The 21,653-nt window shown below is 44.8% G+C and overlaps 1 protein-coding gene across 4 annotated transcripts in view; it reads left to right on the top strand.

Moving 5' to 3' along the window:
- INSYN1 (inhibitory synaptic factor 1) overlaps positions 1-21,653 on the top strand; it is a 60,731-nt gene that overhangs the window by 4,115 nt on the left and 34,963 nt on the right. Inside the window, exon 2 of one of the 4 annotated variants that reach the window (XM_043989552.1) lies at positions 7,968-8,155. The exons of the other annotated variants lie outside the window; for them this stretch is intronic. The gene's annotated coding sequence lies outside the window, so the exon portion shown is untranslated. The remainder of the gene's footprint in view (positions 1-7,967; positions 8,156-21,653) is intronic. 4 annotated transcript variants of the gene reach the window in all.

Below are 21,653 nucleotides of genomic sequence, written 5' to 3'. Positions count from 1 at the left end.
TTCAAAAAGATGGAATGGAGGATCTAGCTGTGGGCATTAGATCTGGCGGCTCCTCGGACACAATCTAGGGCACCTTTGGCCCTAAGACTCTTTCCTTTAACCTGTGCTTAGGGAATATCAATTTGGCAGCTGAATGGAGATTGGATGAAGGGGGAGAGAGGCTGAGTGCAGGGATACCATTTAGGAGATGTTGCAAGTGGAATTGGAAGTGGAATTCACAAAACTCAGCAACTGATAACATAGAGGAATGGGGTCTTGCAGATGGAAAATATTTTCCTAAGCACTTACTACATACCAGGCACTGTGTACATACAAGTGATGCAGTGAATAGAGCACTGGTCCTGGAGTCAGGAAGAACTGCATTCAAATCAAACCTCAGACACTAAGCTGTGTGACCCTGGGCCAGTCCCTTTACCCTGTTTGCCTCAGTTTTCTCATCTGGAAAATGAGCCAGAGATGGAAACGTCAAACCAGTCTCTTTGCCAAGAAAACCCCAAATGGGGTCATAAAGAGCCCAACATGACTGAAAAATGACTCAACAACAAGTAGTACACAGAGTAGTAGTCAGTGATCTCAGAGGGAAGCCACTAGCAGTGGGGAGAATTGGAAAGGCCTCCAACAGAAGGTGCAATTTAAGCTGAGTCTTGAAAGAAGCCAGAAGACATAAAAGAGGAGGATGAGCATTTTAGGCATGGGGATAGCCAATAAAAAGACCAAGAGTGTCATGTGAAGCATGAACAAGAACATCCAAAAGGCTGGTGTTGCTAGATTGCAGGATATATGGAGAGAATAAAAGGTTAGCAAGACCAGAGTTGTGAAGGTGGTGAGATCCTGTACCAGAATTTACAAGTGGCCAAAGAAGGGACCATCTATAAGAAACGTTGTAAAGGCAGAGGCAACAAGACTTAGCCACAGATTGGACACAGGGGTGGGGGGGAATGAGAATTTGAGGATAACACTGAGGGAGAGTCAAGAGGCATGGATGATTTCTAGGTTACAAACCTAGACACAAAAGATGGTGGTACTCTTTACAGAAATAGAGAAGTGGGCTGAGTGGAAAAGATAATGAATTCAGTTCTGGACATGATGAGTTGGAGGGCCTTATAGAAATATTGACATGGAGATGTCTGGTAGGAAACTCCAGAGAGTGAGGAAGGTGGATATGTAAATTTGGGAGTCATCTGCATAGAGATGAGCATCAAAACCATGAGAGCTGATACCAGTGGTATAGAGAAAGAAGAGGACCCAGGACGCCTCAATATGGTTCTTTCTCTCCTTCCAGAAGATCCACAGGTGTTTCTCAAGTATAGGGTCACAGAATCGGATGACCTCAGAGACATCCATTCTAAGCCATTCTTTTTTTTTGGGGGGGGGGGCGGGACAATGGGAGTTAAGTGACTTGCCCAGGGTCACACAGCTAGTAGGTGTCAAGCATCTGAGGCCACATTTGAACTCAGGTCCTTCTGAATCCAGGGCCAGTGCTTCATCCATTGCGCCACCTAGCTGCCCCAGTCTAAGTCATTCTTAAGCAAGAATTCTCTCTTTATCATGCCGCACAAGTGTTGATTGACTCTTTGGAGGTAGCTAGTTGGTACAATGCATAGAATACCCAAGTTTAAATCCAGCCTCAGACACTTACCAGTTTGTGACCCTGTGCAAGTCACTTAACCTCCCAGGATCATTTTGAGAATCAAATGAAATATTTGTAAAGTACTTAGCACAGTGCCTGGCATTCAGTGAGTATTTAATAAATGAGTTTTTTCCTTCCTTTGTTTGAAGACCTCTAATAAGGAAGGGACATACTCAGTGGATGGGGAATTAAGGCATGTGTATACAACAGTTCCTATGAGAAAAGGTTTGTAGAGAAAAAATGTTACAAAGGCAGAATGGGCCCCACCAAAAAAGTTACTGTGGGGGCAGCTAGGTGGCACAGTGGATAGAGCACCAGCCCTGAATTCAGGAGGACCTGAGTTCAAATCCAGCCTCAGACACTTGACACTTACTAGCTGTGTGACCCTGGGCAAGTCACTTGACCCTTATTGCCTGCCCAAAAAATGTTATTGTGATTTCAGGCTACCTTAAGAAAATCCAGAACCAGGACTAATGAAGTCATTGTCTCTTACTCTCTGTCTTGGTTGGACCACAACTAGAAGATCTTGGTCAGTTCTGAATCCCACATTATAGGAAAGACATTGACAAGCCAGTGTGTTCAGAGAAGGATAATTAGTATAGTGAGTAGACTAGAGAATATGCCCAAGTAGGATTGGTCAAGGGAACTGAGGTTATTTAACCTAAAGAAGAGAAGGCTTAGGAGGCATATGATAGATGTTTTCAAGTATTTATAGGGATGTCATGGAGAAGGCTGGACTCTGCAGTATGTAAAAATAGGGGTGACTCTCATTCTCTGTGGGAGACTAGGTGAAAGTTCCAGAGAAGAAAATTTGGACTTGATGTAGGTAAATTGTCCATCGGTGGAATGGGTTGACTGAGCGACCATTTGTGAGATATCTTGGAGGGGAAATTATTGTTCAGGTATGGGTTGTGCCAACTAGTCCCTGCTGTTCCTTATGTCTTGGTGATAGGTCAGTTTCATTTGTGTTGCCCTGCTCCTGGGGTTCTGTCGAGCTCATCTACACCTCCATATCTACTGCCTTTGAGCCTAGGCTGGGCCAAGTGGCTGGGGAGATTGGTAGGCTCTGGGAAGCAGGTGGTTTCCTCTCTATCCTGCTTCCCAGCTTAGGGTTCTGGGCACCAGACTGTATCAGTGGAGTGGGTGGGAATATGGAACATCTCTGCCTCTGCCCCCTACCCTCTGCCATTAAAAAGAAAGAAAGAAAGAAATGAAAAAGAACAAACCCCCCACATAGCCCAGCAGGGGCAGAAAGAAGGGAAAGCTCTCCACGGAGTCTCTGGGGCAGCGTGGCAGGCTTTGATCTTCTGTTTTTCAAATACACAACCCAAAAGATGTTATGTCGGTGTCAAGTGATCAGGTAATTTTCTCTCCCGGAAGCCTTCCTTTCCATCCATCCTCCCTACCAGGCACCAAGGCTCTCAGAAATGACCAGTATCCACCTGGGTCCACCTGGGATCATTCACAGCCTTGAGCTGAGTGTGGGTTTCAAACTCAAGAACTTGTAAAAATCATCATAACAGCTAACATTCAGGTAACACCATAATGTTTGCAAAGCATGTTATGCCATATTCCCTTGCTAGAGCTGGAAAGGACCTCAAAGATCATTGAGTCCCAGTCTGGACTTGAAAAATGGGGAAACTGAGGACTAAAGCAGGGACATTAAGTCACACAGAAAATGAATGACAGGACTTAAAGTAGAAGCAGGGTGTACTAATTTCCCTGTCCACTACTCTTCCCACTAATCGATAGGACTCCAGGGCAACAATGAGCTAATCAGATTCCATTCAATCCAATAAACTTGGCAAAAGAGTCTTCTCGATGCAGAGAACTATACTAGGCTCAGTGGAAGACAAAAGTTTTAGGTAAGACAAGCTGCCTCAGGGGCAGCTAGGTGGCTCAGTGAATAGAGCACCGGCCCTGGATTCAGGAGAACCTGAGTTCAAATCAGGCCTCAGACACTTTACACACTCACTAGCTGTGTGACCCTGGGCAAGTCACTTAACCCCAATTGCCTCACTAAAAAAAAAAAAAAAAAAAAAAAAAAAAGACAAGCTGCCTCCCCTCATGGAGCTCATAGTCGAATAGAGGGATAATACATCTGTGCACATAACTTCTGTCTGTAGTAATATTCGAGAGGGAGCATGACACAGAGTCCAGGAAAGTCAGTGATAATAACTGCTACTACCACTAACATCAATATAATTTTTTACTATATGCCAGGCACTGTGCTAAGTGCTTTACAATTATTATCTGATCCTCACAACCCTGGGAAGCAGATGCTATTATTATCCCTGTTTTCAGGGGAGAAAACAGGAAAACAGGTTTGGGACTTGCCTATACTTGCACAGCCAGTAAGTTTCCATGGATTTGAGTTCAGGTCTTCCTAATTCCAAGACCAGTTCTCTATCTATAGGAAGACCTGGGTTCATGTCCTACCTCTGAAACAGATCAACTGTGTGACCCTGCAAGTCCCTCAGTGCCCTAGACAAGGGCTTCTTAAACTTTGTCCACTCGTGACCCCTTTTCACCTAAGAAATTTTTATGTGACCCTGGCTATATAGGTATATATAATGTAACAGTTGCCAAATTATTTGCAATTCCCACATTCAGTTATGTGACCCCATATAGGGTTGCAATCCACAGTTTAAGAAGCTAGTCCTGGGGCAGCTAGGTGGTGCAGTGGATAGAGCACCAGCCCTGGAGTCAGGAGGACCTGAGTTCAAATCCGGCCTAAGACACTTAATACTTACTAGCTGTGTGACCCTGGGCAAGTCACTTAACCCCAATTGCCTCACCAAAAAAAAAGAAGAAGAAACTAGACCCTAGACAACTCTTTGAAGTTTATAAAGTGTTGACCAGCCCTGGTACTGGGGCACAAAAGCAGAAATGAAAATGATGCCTGCCCTCTGGGAGCTTATATTCTGCTGGGAGTAGGAAAGAGACAATGTATTCACACATAAGCAAAAAGAGTATGCAAAGTAATTGTTTGTGAGGGAAGCACTAACTGTTGGGAAGACCCCAAATGCTCCCATATCAGAGACTGTCCTTGTAAATTGATCTAGGAGAGAGACCATCTCAGGGGTGGCAGAAAGAAGGAGATGGGATGGGAACATCAAGTCATTCGATCTGCCTGCTAGACATTGATTGGGCTTTAAAGATGGCATTAGAATTCAGCTGGTGAAGGAGAGAATACAAACATTCCAGGGACAGGGAGCAATGTGTACAGAGATGGGGAGCTGGGAACACAGGACATAGACAGAGGCTAGAGGGTAGTGTGTTTTGGCAGGAGCCAAGAGGCCTTGACTAGAAATGCCAGTGCAGGCTTATGGTTTCCTGCCAAGGCATTTCAATTTTAATAGAGCCTTCTGGAGGCAGTTAGCCAATCAAAGTCCTAATGATGGGTAGTCAAGAGGGGAATGGGGTACTTTCTTTAAACCCCATGAGCACCTTAATCTTCCCATGTCTGAGGTCTTCCCCAAGGGAAGGGCTTCTCAATGCCACTTTGCCAATGCACATTTTGACATCAGTCCTCTTTCCGGGGTCTCTGGTCCACAGAGTGAGTCCAGGGAGCAGGGAAGAACAGAGGTTTCCAGGTGTTTAAGAAGCCCTGTGAGGAAAGCAAACCAGCAACAAGAGCTGACTAATGAGAAAGAGAAGCTGAGAATGAAGGCGTTCTAAGAACACCTGGGCTCCCTGTCCATGTGCTTGAATGGGAAGCAGGGACAGAGAGAACCAAGTCCCTCTTTTTTATCCCATGTGCCTCTACCAGAATCTTTGGCAGGTTGCTAAGGCAACGGGAGTCTACCAGATAGTAATGCCGCCTAGTGCTGATGGCATTTGCTGATAGGGGGAGGGGCAGGCCTCCAAACTTCCCTTTCTCCCATGACCAAGCAGTCCCAGAAGAAGAGCAGAGCTAGAAGAAAATTTTCAATAGGTTTGGTCCCTGGGAGGTTTCAGGGTGACAGGCCAAAGTAGTGGATGAGAAGGGAAGGTTGTGGCCAAAGTATAGGACAAGGGGTGACTTTGAGAAAGTCATGGCCCACTCCCTGGGTCCACCTGGGACCATTCACAGGCCTTGAGCTGGGTCTGAGCCTTAAGCTCAAGAATGATCTCTTAAGAGCCTTTGAACCTAAGACCCAGGCCCACATCAGTGCCTTTGGATGAACCCTGGTGGAGCCAGGAGGTCAGAGCTTATTGCTGGGAAGTCCTGGGGCCTAGTAATGAAGATGGGGGTGGGGAGAAAAATTTCCAGCATCAGAAAAGGCTGGCCCTGAAAAATGGCTGGTAATCAATAGAGTTCCCTTTGATGTGCACATTTGAGAAACACCAAATCAGACCTGTATCCCTCCTGCCCCAGAGGCTCTGCAGAACGCTCCAAGCAGCTCTGTCTTCTTATGTGGGGGAGGGAAGGAGGAAGGAAGAGAGGAAGTCAAGGGGGAGAGGAGTAGTGTCTTTTTTTGGCAGGGGGATGAGGAGGATTTTCCAATGTTTCTTCACATTCCACCAGTACATTCTCGCATTCAGAGTCCTTCTTTGGGCCTCGGTTTCCCTTTCTATAGAAAGGGAAAAAAAACAGGAGGCTACCAAGTGAACAAATGGGAAATTGGGTGAGGTTCTGATGAAATAAAAGGTTTGTATGGGGCTGCTATCAGCAAGTGTGGTGGGGAAGGCAACCTTAGGATAATGGTTATCTATGGGGAGAGGAGGTAGGCACTGAATGCAAAAGCATCATCCCCGCCATCTGCAAAACCAGGTCTTTTTGTGGTGCTTCTTAGAAACCCCACCCCCTTTAGTCCAGGAATGGATGTTCCCATTTCAGGGGGGGGGGGAGGCAATTGGGGTTAAATGACTTGCCCAGGGTCACAGAGCTAGTAAATGTTAAGGTTCTGAGGCTAGATTTTAACTCAAGTCCTGAATCCAGGGCTGGTGCTCTATCCACTGCGCCACCTAGCTGCCCCTTCCCATTTTTTTCAGCCCCTCTCTCATTCTGAGCCTACCTGGAGGCAGCATCAAAGTAGGGAAAGCCCATCAGTCTGGGCTCGTGCTTCTGCTGGTTCGTTCCACTGAAGGGGCGGGGCTGAAGAGAGAGGATACAGTAAAACTGGAAGCAACAGTTTTGTAGCAGATTCAGCTCTGTGAGCCTGTTGTTCCTGGGTGATCAGTCAGTCAGTCAACAAGCATTTAGGAAGCATTTACTCTGTCACAGGCCCTGTGCTAAGCACTGAGGGTACAAAGAAAGGCAAACCCTGGGTGGCTTCCCTTGAGTATCTCTGTTCAACTACAACAACAAAACACATTTATTAAACACTCAGTGGTTCCAAGAGCTGAAGGATTGTACACAGAGAATTCCTGACATTGGGGGTGGTGTTTCTGCATCACTGGGTTGGAGACAGATCCCAAAGCACTGAATTTCTGAAGTTTCCTGTGTAAAAATTAAATCTTTGCACTTCCATTGAATGACTGTTGTGTGTCCATACGGTACTTGGTGCCAAGGAAGAGATGCTAAAGGCAGGTCCATTCCCATTGGGCACCTCAGTCTCCTAGCCCAGAAAACCCAGTGTATGCCCAAGTCCTAGACTTTCAGTGATTGGATGGGGATCTTTGAGGGGAGGCTGGATGACCAAGGGTTGCAAATGTTTTTGAGGAGATTCCAGTAAATATATGGACTGGGCCAATCAACCTCTGAGCTTCTTGGGTTCTCTATCTTTCCAGCTTTAATTAGTGAGTCTTCTCTCAGGGTCCAGTAAGCCCCACAGGGCCCTGCTCCCCTAAGCTGATGCTCAGTCACTGTGAGGAGAAAGTTCATGGAGGTGTATTCATTGCTTTGCAGAGCACTCGGTGGGAGGCCCTGCCCATAAAATGGCATAGCTATTTCTTTCCAATCCATTCTGGACTCATGTCTAGGTGAGTTCATTAAATTTCAGTGGCAGGGTTATTCCTTTTGGAAGGAGGGAAAGCATTAGAACAAGATGAGACATTTTTGTGGTGGAGGCCCATACCACAGAGGAGGAAACCGAGGCCCCCCCAGAGAAGAAGAGTAGCTTCCCTGGGTATTCTGACTTCCAGTCCAGGGCTCCAAGAATCAGATTGTGTAGTTAGAGTGGAAGGAAAGAAGCATCAGAGCATTCTCTTTCTCTTTCTCTCTCTCTCTCTCTCTCTCTCTCTCTCTCTCTCTCTCTCTCTCTCTCTCTCTCTCTCCCTCCCTCCCCCTCTTTCTCTCTCCCCCTCTCTCTCTCTCCCTCCCTTCTGTCTCTCTCTCCTTCCCTCCTTCTCTCTGTCTCTCTGTGTCTGTCTGTCTGTCTGTCTGTCTCTCTCTCTTCTGACATGGAAAAAGGACAGCTCTCCTCACCATAATCTGAGACTCTGTTCCCAAGAAACTTAAGGATCTCCACTATGAAGACAACGCCCAACCACCATTCCCATCCACCAACCAAATTTTTGACTTGGCAAACAACATACAGGATCAAAGGGGCAAGTCCTTCACATGACAGAGAATGAGACTGGGTATCCAGAGACCTGTTAGTAAGTTTTGACTCTGCTCCTCAACTGCCATCATGCCTTGAGCAAGTGACTCCATTCTTTCTGTGCCTTGGTTTACTCTTCTGAAAAATGTGGGGGCTGGCCCATTCCAGCCTTGGCAATCTGTGGGTCTTCGAGCACTCCCAAGCCATGAGGCCATACCTATTTCAGGAATACAGAGCAAGGGAATGATTGAGGGGAGTGAAGGGTTCATTACAAAAGTCTTCCTGGAATAAGTGGGTTTGGGACTGAATTTTGAAGGAAGGAAGAAGGGTCATGAACAGTCAGAGAGGTGAGATGAGAAAATTCCAAGCAGGTTTGAAGCTGGTATGTCCAAGGGACCAGATAGAGCTTAGGGTAAATATTGTCTCACCCTCAGAGGTTACATTGGTTAGATGTCAAAAAATGGAAAAAGAACCTTTAGAAAAAACCATTCACATTTCCACAGCAGCTTTCAAAAAACAATTTCCTCACAACACAACCATGTGGAGTAATTCAGATATATCCCCATTTTACAGATAGGGAAACTGAGTCATTCACAGCTATTAAGTCACAAATAGAACTCCCACTCATCTTTTCTGACTCTAAAGTTAAGGCCAGGCTGAGAAAGAGTCAGATGGGATCAACTGTGACCTGGTTTTCTAGAAGACCTCAGCCTAGTATTCTAGTATCATTGGTGAAGATCAAGCCTTAAGGTTACCCAAGGCTTCAATGCATAGGAGGAAAAAAGACACTTCCATTCCATTCTCATTTCCATGCACCCTGCCAAGCCATCCACCCAGTCAAGCATCCCATGTATCCCAGCCCAGCAATGGACAGTAAGCTGCCTCCCTGTTACCCCCAAGATTAATCTCAGCATGGTGGCAGAGTGTGCTAAACCAAGTCAAGAAGAGCTGGATTCAAATTCTGCCTTTGACACTTAACAGCTCTAGGCAAGACCTTTGGGAACCTCGTTTATAAAATGAGGATAGTAATTAATAGCACCTACCTCCCAGTGTTCTTGTGTGGTTCAAATGAGACAGTGTACATTCAATAAGGCTTTCTAAGCCTAAATTTGAGTTTTCATTGCTGTTATGGAGAATCAGCAGAGTATAAAGAGCTGTCATTGGAACCAGGAAGATCTGAATTCAAATCCTGCCTTTGACACATACTGACTGTGTAACATTGGCCATGTCACTTAACTTCTCTATGTCCTAAGGTCCTGAGGCAGCTAGATGACACAATGGATAGAACACTAGGTCTGAAGTGAGGAAGACCTGAGTTTGAATACATCCTGAGACACTAATTGGATGCTCATGGGTACATCATTTAATCTGTTTAGCTCAGTTTCCTCAACTGCAAAGTGGGAATAATAGCAGCACCTAATTTTCAGGGTTGTTGGGAGGATAAAATAAGATCATATTTGCAAAGCCCTTAGCATAGTGACTGGCACTTAGTGGGTGCTACAAAAAGACAATCTCTTTCTTAAGTAAGACTCAAAGTTGCGGTGAAGGTGGTGAGAGGAAAAGCCCAAGAGGGATGGGGTCTTTGCTTGGTCTGGTTGAGAGCTGTGTGAGTAAAGAGAGAGGGATAGATTCAGACTAGGCTGTGGGGGCAGATTCAATAAGGCCTGGCAAGGAATTGGATATGAGGGGTGAGGAATACTGAGCAATTGATAATGCTAAGGTTTCAAACCTGGATGATTGGAGGGCAGGAGAGGAGCTGGTTTGGCCTTTCTTGGTATCCCTGGTGCTTAGCTCTGGCTTTGCCAAGGAAATCATAGATCCAATCCTTATCATCATCATTATCATGTTATTATCCTCACCTCCACAGCTATACTTTTGCACTTGATATGCCCTATCTATTCTAGTCTGTTTTTTCTCAATTCTATCTCTGTCTTTCTGTCCCTCCGTCTCTATCTCTGACTGTCTCCCTCTTTCCTTCTCTTTCTCTGTCTCTTCCTCCCCTCTTTCTGTCTCTTTTCTCTGTCTCTCTCTCAAACACACACACATACATACACACATTCATACATATACATACACATTTACACATGCACTCTCATGCGCACACACACACACTCACTATACTTATTCTCACCTACAAGCCTTTTTCATCTGCCAGTGTGGAAGCTGAGACACCAGCCAGGTGTTCCCAGGGACAGAGAGCATTGGCAGCCAAACCTTGCCAGCTTGATTGTGCAGCCCTATCCCTGCTGGGTGGCAGTTTCCTCCCCATTTACCCCCTATATAACATTAATGGTTTGCAGATTGATGTGGTTCTTTAAAGGTTTTCCAAGCCCTTCTCCTCCTCCCAGCTCTCTCCCTTTCCAGATCTCACCTGTCCTTCAAAGCTCCCTCATATGCCACTACCTCCAGGGAGCCTTCCTAGACCAAACACCAGTTCACACTGACCTTCCCCTTCTCTGAATTTACTGAGCACTATGTGCCCAGGCCATGTGTTTTAGTCCTTGGTAGTCTGGCTTTGTATTATTCCCCAAGTATTTTTTTATCTCCCCAGCCAGACCATGAGGCTCCAAAGGGCAAGGGGATGCACTATCTCTCGTCTCCCCCACAAGGTGAGGCACCCTTGATCTGACTGCAGTTCTCCTCCACCTTCACCCTTGATGCTAAGCATGTGACATCACCTTTCACACCCAGGACAAACCCTCGTGGCCCCCACTGACATGAGAGTCCCGTGGAGGGTGGAGGGATTGTGTGGAGGTGGGGGAGAAGCATCAGATCTGTGTCACTGCCTGGTGTGGAAGCTGAGGCACTAGCCAGGTGTTCACAGGGACAGAGAGAGCATGGCAGCCGATCTTTGCCAGTCAGACTATGGCATCACATCCCTGCTGAGCAGCGTGTGAAGCAAAGCTGGGAAAGCCACCTAGAGTGTGAGTGTTAGATAAATGTGTCCAGGCAGAAGGCGTGATTTGAGCTGGGGAGGCGCTAGGGACCGCAGAGTCTGTGCCAAAGTGGGTCAGCTCCATCATCCGCAGCTCAGCAATAACAAAGTTGATTCTCCCCCCTCCCTTCTTTCTGCTCCTTCTCCTCCCCCCACCCCACCCCCAATCTCCTCATCCAGACGGATTCACCCAACCGCTCTGGCCAATTAGTCAGAGTGGCCGAATGGAAATCATGAATCACATTTCTCTCACCCCCCCAACATCCAAGAAAGATAATAAATAACATAATCACAGAATTAAAAAATAATCATCGGTCATAAATAATGCAGTTCCCCAATTACATAACCCAGCTGCCCACGAAGCCAGAGAGGCAGGAGGAAAGGGAGACAGAGAGGAGAAATGCTTTGTCAGATGAGGTAAGAAGGGGCTGGGGAGCTGCTGGAGGGAGCTAGATGCAAGGGTCACTGCTCCCCTGAGCCTGTTGGAGGCCTACAGAAGCGAGGGACATGCTTTGCTTCCTTAGCTTCAAGGGAGCAGAAGCCACAGGGAGGAAGTGGGAGTCTTAGCCCCAGGGAGACTGGAGCTGAAAGGCTAACCGGGAGTGCAGGCATTGAATAGCATGCACGGAGAAGGGATGCCAAGAGCCAGATCCCTTTCCTGATGTCAGCTGCATCCTTCCTCCTGGTCTCCTCACTCCCCACAGCCCCTCCTTCACTTCCTTGTAGCTCTAGCAACCCAAAGCTGAGCTTCCTGACCTCCATGCAGCCCCACTGTGCAGCCACACACACCCCAGGAGGGGCATAGCTGCAGGCTGAGTGCCAACAGCCCTGGGACCTTACTGGGCTTCCGGGGAGGTTTATCATTAACTCTAAGTACAGTTGGGTGCTGAGGATCCCCACACAATACAGTGAAATCCCAAAGTCTATTGCTAACACCCCTACCTTCTTCTATTTCCCTACTTTCCCCAACTTGGAACTCAGGACCCTCGGGGTCCTTTTCTTATCTGGAAGGGAGGCCTCTGATAGACTCATTCTTCTTGCAACAGGAGAGACTTATGCTCCCCTTTGGGACAGATTACAGGATGAGAGCAACATGCAGAGAGAGATGCTAAACCCACGAGAATAGTAATGGAGGAATTTCAGGCAGTCTGAGAGAAGGGGAAGGCGATATTTCTAGGAAGGGGTCCTTTCTGACATTTCTTACATCATAGCAAGTAGGCAACTGCCTACTCTGCTTAAGGATAAGGCTGGTTTTTTTCTCTGTAGCCCTTTCTTTTGTGCGAGGCAATGAAGGCTAAGTGACTTGCCCAGGGTCACACAGCTAGTAAGCATCAAGTTTCTGAGGCCAGATTTGAACTCAGGTCCTACTGAGTCCAGGGGCGGTGCTTTATCCGCTGTGCCACCTAGCTGCCCTGTACCCCTCTTTTAAGGAGTAGGTCTCCTTATCCCATCTAGGCTGGAAGTGCCAGGGCTATTCATGGACCAATCCCATTACTGATCAACATGGGAGCTGAGACCTGCTCCTTTATTACCTTTGCCTTTCATTAGGCAATCTGATGGCCCCCAATTCCAGGGACTCACTCTATTCATGACAGATTTCATATGGATACACAATTAACTTAGCCGCTCAGAACTCATGAGCTCAAGAGATCCACCTGCCTTAGCCTTTCCAGTGACAGAGATTATAGGTAAACACCACCACACCTCCTAGCCTTTGTGTGTGTGTGGGGGGGGTGGAGTTAGTTGCTGACAGCCCTTTTACCTGGTTAAATATTTATGTTCTTTGTACAAGAGACTATGTCCTGCATGATTTCAAGTTATAGCATCTAGCAGTCCCTTTCAAATAGATCAGGCAATCCTATAAATGGGTTTTCTTTTCTCTGGATGCCACATGCCATCCCATGTTTTCGAGCTCATGGCAAGGTGAAGCAGGTGCCTTATGGGGGTAAAGTAGAGGGGTGCACCCCCCCCCCTTTATCCAGGATCCACATATCTGCAGCCTGTATACCAATGTTGATCCACAAGTCACAGTCTTAGAGAGTTACCTGGGGTCACTTAGAATTTAGTATGCGACAGAGCTTCCTAACTCTGAAATCAACTCTGTCAACTCCAGATATTTTGTAGATGAGGAAACCAAAACCCAGATACAAGAAGTAGTTGGCATGATATCAAAAATCCCTCCACTGGGGCAGCTAGGTAGCACAGTGGATAAAGCACCAGCCCTGGATTCAGGAGGACCTGAGTTCAAATCCAGCCTCAGACACTTGACACTTAACTAGCTGTGTGACACTGGGCAAGTCACTTAACCCTCATTGCCCTGCAAGAAAAGCTTATAAAAAACAATCCCTCCACCTCCAGCCAAGCACTTCAGACTTTCTCATGATGGGCCTCCTGTGGCTGTGATACCAAAGCTCTGCTGAAGACCCTGAGCCCATGTCACCCTCATTAGGAGGGTTAGACTAGATGACATCCAAGGTCCTTTACAGCTCTAAACCTTTCTCCTATGATCCTATTCTTTCCATGCTGAACTTATCATTTGGTCACTTTCCCCAGGAATGTAGTGTAGGAATAAGATTTCCTATTTGATAAGATCCCTCAGTCCTCTGTGTCTTAGCTTCTTCATCTGTGAAATGGAGATAGCTTTTGTTGTGAGTGACTGAGGTGCTCCGATTTCATTAACTGTTCAGTAACTAGAGATTTCTGCATTTCTGTTCCCAGGCACCCAGACCTGGATAAGAATCATGCAGTCTATAGAATGTAAACTTCTAGGGGGCAAGGGCTATTTCCATTTTTGTCTTGGTATTCCAAGTGCCAAAAAGAGACAGTGTGGCATAGTGGATAGAAAGCTGGCCTTGGATTTATTAAGACTTGGCTCAAGAACACCCCTAATTCATACTGGCTGTATAATACTTAATAAAAGTTTGATGAACTGAATTAAATCCCTCTGGAAGATGGTCAGCATCGTTTTGAACTTGAAGTAAAGAAAGCCCTGAGGGGCAGCTAGGCAGTGGATTAAGCACTGGCCCTGGATTCAGGAGGACCTGAGTTCAAATCTGGCCTCAGACATGATACTTACTAGCTATGTGACCCTGGGCAAGTCACTTAACCCTCATTGCCCTGCTTTTAAAAAAGCCCTGAGTTCAAATCCTACCACTGACACCTTTACCATAGTCATTTTATTTCTCTGAGGCTTAGTTTCCTCGTCTGTGAAATAGGGATAATATCTTTAGACCCCCACCTCACAGGGTCATTGTGAGGATAAACGTAGGTAATCTATAATTAGTGCTTTACAAAGCATATTATGTTAATTTTCTTCAATGTCTTCAGATAGAGCTATATATTCCAGTTAGTATTGGATAGATAGTATCAGGACTCTGGACAGTGACATGTTTCCCATGAAAGAAGCCTCCATTCATATTCAATAATACAAAAGTTCATAGAATTTAGGGCCCACAGGGCCCTTAGAAATCATGAAATCTATTTATATTTTATATTATCTGAGGCCCAGAAAGAAGCAACTTCAATAAGGTCATATTGGTAATATTTGAACTGGCATTTGAACTCAGGTCCTCTGGCTCTAAATTACTTTCTACTAAGACTCTACTATCTTTATTGAGTGTCCAATCTTGTTCTACTAAGGTTAATAGGAAGACATAGTCTGGTTGGAAAGATGGAAGGAAGGAAATAAGTACCTACTATATGCCAGATACTGTGTTAAGGGCTTTACAAATATTATCTCATTTGATCCCAATCATGGGGGCAAAGGGCTATTATTACCTCCAGTTTACAGATGAAGAGAGTGAGACAGACAGAGGTTAAATGACTCATCCAGGATCACAAACCTAGTAAGTTTCTGAAGCCAGATTTGAATTCAGGAAGATGGATGTTCAAATGGAAGAAGATCATGCAAACAGCTATGTATATATAAAGGTCTATGTGAAGGGGAATGTAATCAAAGAGGGGAGGTGCTAACAATGGTAATTGGGATGGGGGTGGATAAATAGAAAGGTCTCCTGAAGTAGGTGAGATTTGAGTTGATCCTTGACAGAAGCCAGTAAATGAGTAGAATTAAGGGGAGAACACCAATGGGAGAAAAACAGAGTTGGGAGGTGGAGTACCATGAGTTGAGGAGGCTAGTACTGCTGGGTCCAAGAATATGGAAAAGAGAGTCAAGTTTAAGGAGACTGAATGGGTAGGAATGGTTCAGGTTATGAAGGGCTCTAAAACCCAACCATAACATTCTATATTTGAGCCTAGAGGTAGAAGGGAGCCACAGAAGATCATTGAGTAGAGGAATAACATGGTCAGGCCATAGCTTTAGGAAGATTTTGGGCAGCTAATTAGAAGATGACCTGGAATGCAAAGAGACTAGAGGCAGGGAGATGAACCAGAAGCCCAGTAGAGTAGTTCCAACATGAGGTGATAAAAGCTCATATGTTGTGAAGGTAACACTGAGAAGATGGCACCATATTTCTTAGGTAAAGTGAGTGTAAGTGAGAAGCCACCAATGACACCAAGGTTTTGGGTTTTTTTGGTGAGGCAGTTGGGGTTAAGTGACTTGCCTAGGATCACACAGCTAGTAAGTGTAAAGTGTCTGAGGCTGGATTTGAACTCAGGTCCTCCTGAATCCAGGGCCAGTGCTCTATCCACTGCGCCACCTAGCTGCCCCAACACCAAGGTTTTGATCCTGGGGGACTGAGAGGATGGTGGTGGAAAGGGGAATGATTAATTAGGGTGAGTGCTGGGATCCCCAAAGAAATTGGCCTGGTTAGAATTTGAGAGAATATAAATGGGAGTATTAACATTTTGCCCAGGATAGTTGTTAGAACCAAACTGTGCAGGACTTTCAATGCCAAGCTAATTTTGGATGTTTGGATTGTAGCCTGTAGGCAATGGGGAGCCATTGGAGGATTTGAGTAGGAGAGTGACACAATGAAAGTGGTGTTTTAGGAGGGTTGGTCTAACAGCTGTAAAGAATAAAGTGTATACACACACACACACACACACACACACACACACACTCGACTTGAGATTGCCCCAGATGTTTTAGGCAATCAGGGTTAAGTGACTTGCCCAGGATCATATAGCTAGGAAGTGTCAAGTGTCTGAAGTCAGAATTGAATTCAAGTCCTCCTGATTCCAGAGCCAGTGCTCTATCGACTGAACCACCTAACTACCCCTAGCAGGAGGAGAAGGAGTGGTAAATTAGATGACTTCTTTCAGCTCTAGATCTGAAATACTGATTACGAAGAAAGAGAAATTTTGAAGGACTGCTTGGTGAGGCAAGAACCAGCTGATCTCTCAGGCTTTGCCCAGATCTCAGAATTTGTGACTATGATTGTTGGCCTCTCACAGAGAAAGGAGCTGAGAAATAGGGAGAGGCATCAAGACAGAGGTTGAATATTCCCCACAGACCTCAGCCTTCCTTCCCAAATGCTTATCTCATTCTTTTCCCCTACAGTAAAGGGAACTCCTAGCCAACTCTTACATCCAGCTGCCTCAAGAGTCCTAGATGGAGCAAAGGTTTCTAGGGGGAATGCCAGTGTGTCATGTTGAGCACTAAAGCTTCTAGGAGTCTAGATACCTGGATGGTAGCTCTGGTCTGGGCTGCATTTTCCTTACTTACAAAATGAGAGGATTGGATAGACGATATCTGAAGACCCTTCCAATTCTCTCTCTCTCTCTCTCTCTCTCTCTCTCTCTCTCTCTCTCTCTCTCTCTCTCTCTCTCTCTCCCTCTCTCCCTCTTCCCCTCTCTCCCTCCCTTTCTCCCTCTTTCCATCTCTCTCTCAACCTCTCCCTCTCTCCCTCTCCCTCCCTCTCCCTCCCTCTTTCTCTCAATCTCTCTCTCCCCCATCCTCCCTCCTTCCTCCCTGTCTCTCTCTTTTTCATGTGTATATAATTATTTCCCTGTACTCCGAGACAATCCTGAATTACACATAGACAAAATGATTATTAAATCTTTGAGGGAAATCACACATTCCAAGTAACCTGAAGTAGAGAGGCAGGTGGTGAGGGGCTCCCTGAATTAGCCCCACGCCCACACTGTCTGCTTTTCCATGCCCAAAACCCACTCTTCTGCTCCTCTGTCTGGGGCCGGCCTTCATGGTAGGCGGAATACACAGCAACGAATTCTGCTTTGGAATTTGAAAGGGGACCAAGAAAGACTCCTAGCTCACAGATAGCTCCACTCAGTTCAATTCAAATATTTGTTCAAGTGTTTGCTATGTGCAGAGCACTGTACAGAATTCTGGGAAAGAGCTAAATAAGGATTTACATTGACAATTAAATGTTTTTTTTTTAATTTGGCTAAGACCTGGTCCCTGCCCTCATGGAGTTTACAATCTACTAAGGGGATATGACACATATACATATTACCAAAACACAGGAGTAGGTGGGAAGGGCATTGGAGAAGTGAAAAATCCAGCACCAGTGTCATAAAGGCCTAAAGGGGAAGGGCATTATCAGACCAGAGAGGCAGGAAGGGAAGGAAAAAGGATCAGAGAAGGAGGCCTGGCTTTTAAAGGCTCTCACCCCGACCTGTCCTAGTGCCTGGAATTCTATCATTAATATATTTTCCTTTAAGTTAAGTCGTTCAAGACCTCTCTTAATAATAATAATTTTTATTATAATAAAAATGACGACCAGTAATATTTGTATAAATAATCTTTGAAGGTTTTCCGAGCACTTTTGAGCCTCATGATGACTCTGTGGACCATAGGCATTATGATTATTGGGCAGACAGTGGAATGATTGATGTGAAGGCACTTTGGAAAATGTGAAAGCTTGGCCTATATGAGGCTGATGCTTCTGATTCTCATCTGAGCCATTCCTTGATTCCTTGATTCCTCTAGTCTCAAGGCCTCAGAGGCCTTGTTTTAGTTGCCCCCAGGAGAGGCAGCTAGGTTAATGAGTCTACAGTGGGGCCCATGGGCAAGGAAGACTCTATCCACCAACTCCCAGATATACCTGTTGTAGACATTTGGGATTTGAAATGCTTGGGTTTTTTAAACCTGGCCCCAGAGAATTTTTTAAATGGTTTGCACCTGGTGGGTGGTTTGGGGTAGGGCTGCGGTTGGGGGGCCAAGAAAAACAGAATGTGTGTATGTGTGTTTGCTGGACCCTTTTAGGAGTTCCATCTTTGGGACCCCTGAAGAGCTTAGATTTTTCTCTTTTCTTCTATTACTAGATGACCTTGGTCAAATCATTTCAGCCCCTATCTTTCTTCTCTCCACTTTATGACCTTAAGCAAGTCACCCTTTCTCTAACCCTCTCATCTATAAATTTGAGGGGTTGGATTAGATCAGGGATTCTTAATCTTTTTTGTGTCATGAGCCCCATTGGAAGTCTGAACTCAGAATAATGTTTTTAAATAATTGAAGCAAATTCTCAATTTCAGTTAGGGTTTAATGGAAAATGATGGTATATATTTTCCTATCCAAATGAACAGACCCCTGAAAATTTGCCCATGGGCTCTTTGGAATTCTCAAATTAAGAAGTCCTGGAGGGGAAGCTAGGTGGTGCAGTAGATAAAACTCTGGCCTTGGATTCAGGAGGACCTGAGTTCAAATGCAGCCTCAGACACTTGACACTAGCTGTGTGACCCTGAGCAAGTTACTTAACCCTCATTGCCCTGCAAAAAAAAAAAAAAAAAAAAGTCCTGGAACAAATGAGCTCTAGGGTCCCTTCCAACTCTAAATGTATGATTTAGATCTCTCTTCACTATCCCCTGTCCCATTTGCCTCTTCTGTTGCTCTGGCTTGTCCCCACCCCAATTGACTGTCTCCTTCAACCTTAGTCCTTCCCTGAAAAAAAAAAACAATTTTACCCCATTTAGACTTTCCAGAGCACTTTCATATCTATAGCCTAATCTGATCCCTAGTTTCCTCCACTGTTGCCAAAAATAACAAATATTATGCCCAGTTTGCAGATGGGGAAAAAAATGAGATCAGGAAGGGAACTTGTACAAGTTCATCCAGCAAGACCTAGGATTAGGTCCTAGATTTATAGATTACAATCCAGTGGGGCTTTTTACTACTTGCTGAGTAGATCATTGGAACTTTGGAGAAGACTGATCACAAGTTAGTTAAGAGCAGTTTGCCTAGTTTCATTTTCTTCCATCCTCAAGTTGCCCCCAACCTTAGCAGTTCATTTAAGACTGACATGGATTCTGAGGAAGGACAAAGAGCATACTGACAGAGATTTAAGTGTGTCCTCATGTAGCTAAGGGTCAGCATCCATATATAAGACCTTTAGGGAGATGTATAACAAAGTCTTGCCCCCTAAGACTCCCAAGGGAAACTGATCCAGGAAAATGTAGTCCAAAGGGAGGAGCTGGTATGACACTGATATTAACCAGATGGATTTCAGCTGGGAAAGATCCTGGGCTGTGTAGCCTAGAGGTGACTCTAGAGTTAATCAAATCCAATAAATTTATACATTAACTACATACTATCTGTCAAGCAGTTGTGTTAAATGCTATAGATATAAAGACAAAAAATAAAGAAACTCTGCCTTGATGGGGCTTATATTTTACTGGAGGAAAACATGATCGTAGAAAATTATATACAGTATTTATTATATGCATACTATGGTACATAATATAATATAAACATATACATATATGTGTATAACCTACATAGGTTACAAGTATTCCAAATACAAATTAATTTTGGGAAGGTGAAATGAATCACTAAGAGAATCAGAAAAGGGTTTTTTTTAAGACACCGCTCTTCAAGGTGAGCCTTGAAGAAATCTAGGGATTCCATGAAGCAGAATGAGGTGGGAGAATCTATTTAGAAGGACAGAAAGAGGGGGTTGGATTGTCATGTATAGGGAATGTCAAGGAGACAGCTTTGGTTGGAATGTTAAGTGTGTAACAGGGAATAATGTGAAATCAATCTGGAAAGAGAACTTGAAGCCAGATTGTCACAGGCTTTAAATGTCAAAACGGAGAGTCTATGCTTTCTCCTAGAGACAGTGAGGAGTACCTGAAGCTTCTTGAACTGGCCTCCCATCTGCGCTTCAGTAAGATCATTTTGGCGGCTATGTGGAAAGCAGATTAGAAACGGGTGAGCCTGGAGGCAAGAAGAGCAATTAGAAGGCTATTGAAATAGTCTGTGGGAAAGGGGCTGAACTATGGGAATAAGCTATATGATTGGAGAGAAGGATATGAAGGTGAAATGTCAGGTAGGATCCACGAGAAGGCAGCTGGTTGTATATGTGATGTGAGCTCAAAATGACACCAAAATTGTTAACTGGAGTTAACAACTCTCTCAAATCTGGAACTGGAAGAAACCTGAGAATTCCTCTGGTCCACTCCCCTCCTTTTATATATGAGCAAACTGAATACTAGAGAGTTTAAGTACCTTGCCCAAGTTCATTCAAATAATAATTGCTATTATTCTCCAACCTTTAAATAGCAGATTTGCAAAATACTTCTTTACACTGAGCATTACAAGTACTATTATAGTGGAGAAAGCACCGTCCCTGGATTCAGAAGGACCTGAGTTCAAATATGGCCTCAGACACTTGACACTTATTAGCTGTGTGACCCTGGGCAAGTCACTTAACCCTTATTGCCCTGCCCCCCCAAAAAAATACTATTATACCTATTTTACAGATGAGGAAACTGATTTTTAAGTTATTTGCCTGAAACCATTGAACTATATATATTTTGGAAAATAAAATTCTATTCAAAAAAAAAAGTGCCAGACCCAGAATTCAAACCCAGGTCCAATGCAAATGTGCTTTCTATGAGAATTTGCTGCTTCTTTCATTTGCCTAATACTTCACTGCCTCTCCCATGCCATAATTTACTAATAGCAACTAGGATGTGTTGGGGCAAGAACTGAGCCTACTTCATTCTGACTCTGAGTTTGGACCTCCTCTAGGCAGGCACCTTTTTGGCTCTAATTCCACCATTAGAACTTCATTCCTTTGGATACACAATAGGCACCCAAATAATCCTGACTGATAATATGGTGCAGCAAGGAGGAGAGTCCACTTTTCCTTCTGATATGAAATATGCTTCGAATTTAGGTGAGAGGTTTAGGGCAGCATCTCTGCTCACAAAGGAGTGTAAAATCCCTTTCTTTAGGAAGAAAAAAATGTGAATATTTGCTCTTGTGATTCCAAAAGGTTCCATGAAGAAATACCCTGACCCTTTGTGAACAATCCTTCTCCATGTGCTCTGGCTGAGGCTACTGAGCCTCCAGGTGGCCCCGCATTGAACTCAGTTTTAGTTATGAATTGGAAAACCTGTCAGAGAGAGGAAAAGATCAATTCTCTTGTGTCTGGAGCATTCTTATCTACCCCTATAAAATAGCTCCAGAAGCAGTGGATGGAAGTAACAGGCAAATTTCTGCTCAAGATAAGCAAGAACTAGGGACAGCTAGGTGAAGCAGTGGATAGAGCACCGGCCCTGGATTCAGGAGGACCTGAGTTCAAATCCGACCTCAGACACTTAACACTTACTAGCTGTGTGACCCTGGGCAAGTCACTTAACCCCAATTGCCTCACTGAAAAAAAAATTAAATAAAAATAAAAGATAAGCAAGAACTTCCTAATGGTGTGAACCATCTGTTGAAAAGCACTTAGCACAATGCCTGGTGCATAGTAGA

Source organism: Dromiciops gliroides, chromosome 2 (assembly GCF_019393635.1).
Source record: "Dromiciops gliroides isolate mDroGli1 chromosome 2, mDroGli1.pri, whole genome shotgun sequence".
In the NCBI taxonomy this organism is placed as follows: Eukaryota; Metazoa; Chordata; class Mammalia; order Microbiotheria; family Microbiotheriidae; genus Dromiciops; species Dromiciops gliroides.
The sequence above is the reverse complement of the archived record's forward strand: the minus strand, read 5'-3'. Positions and strand labels throughout refer to the sequence as shown.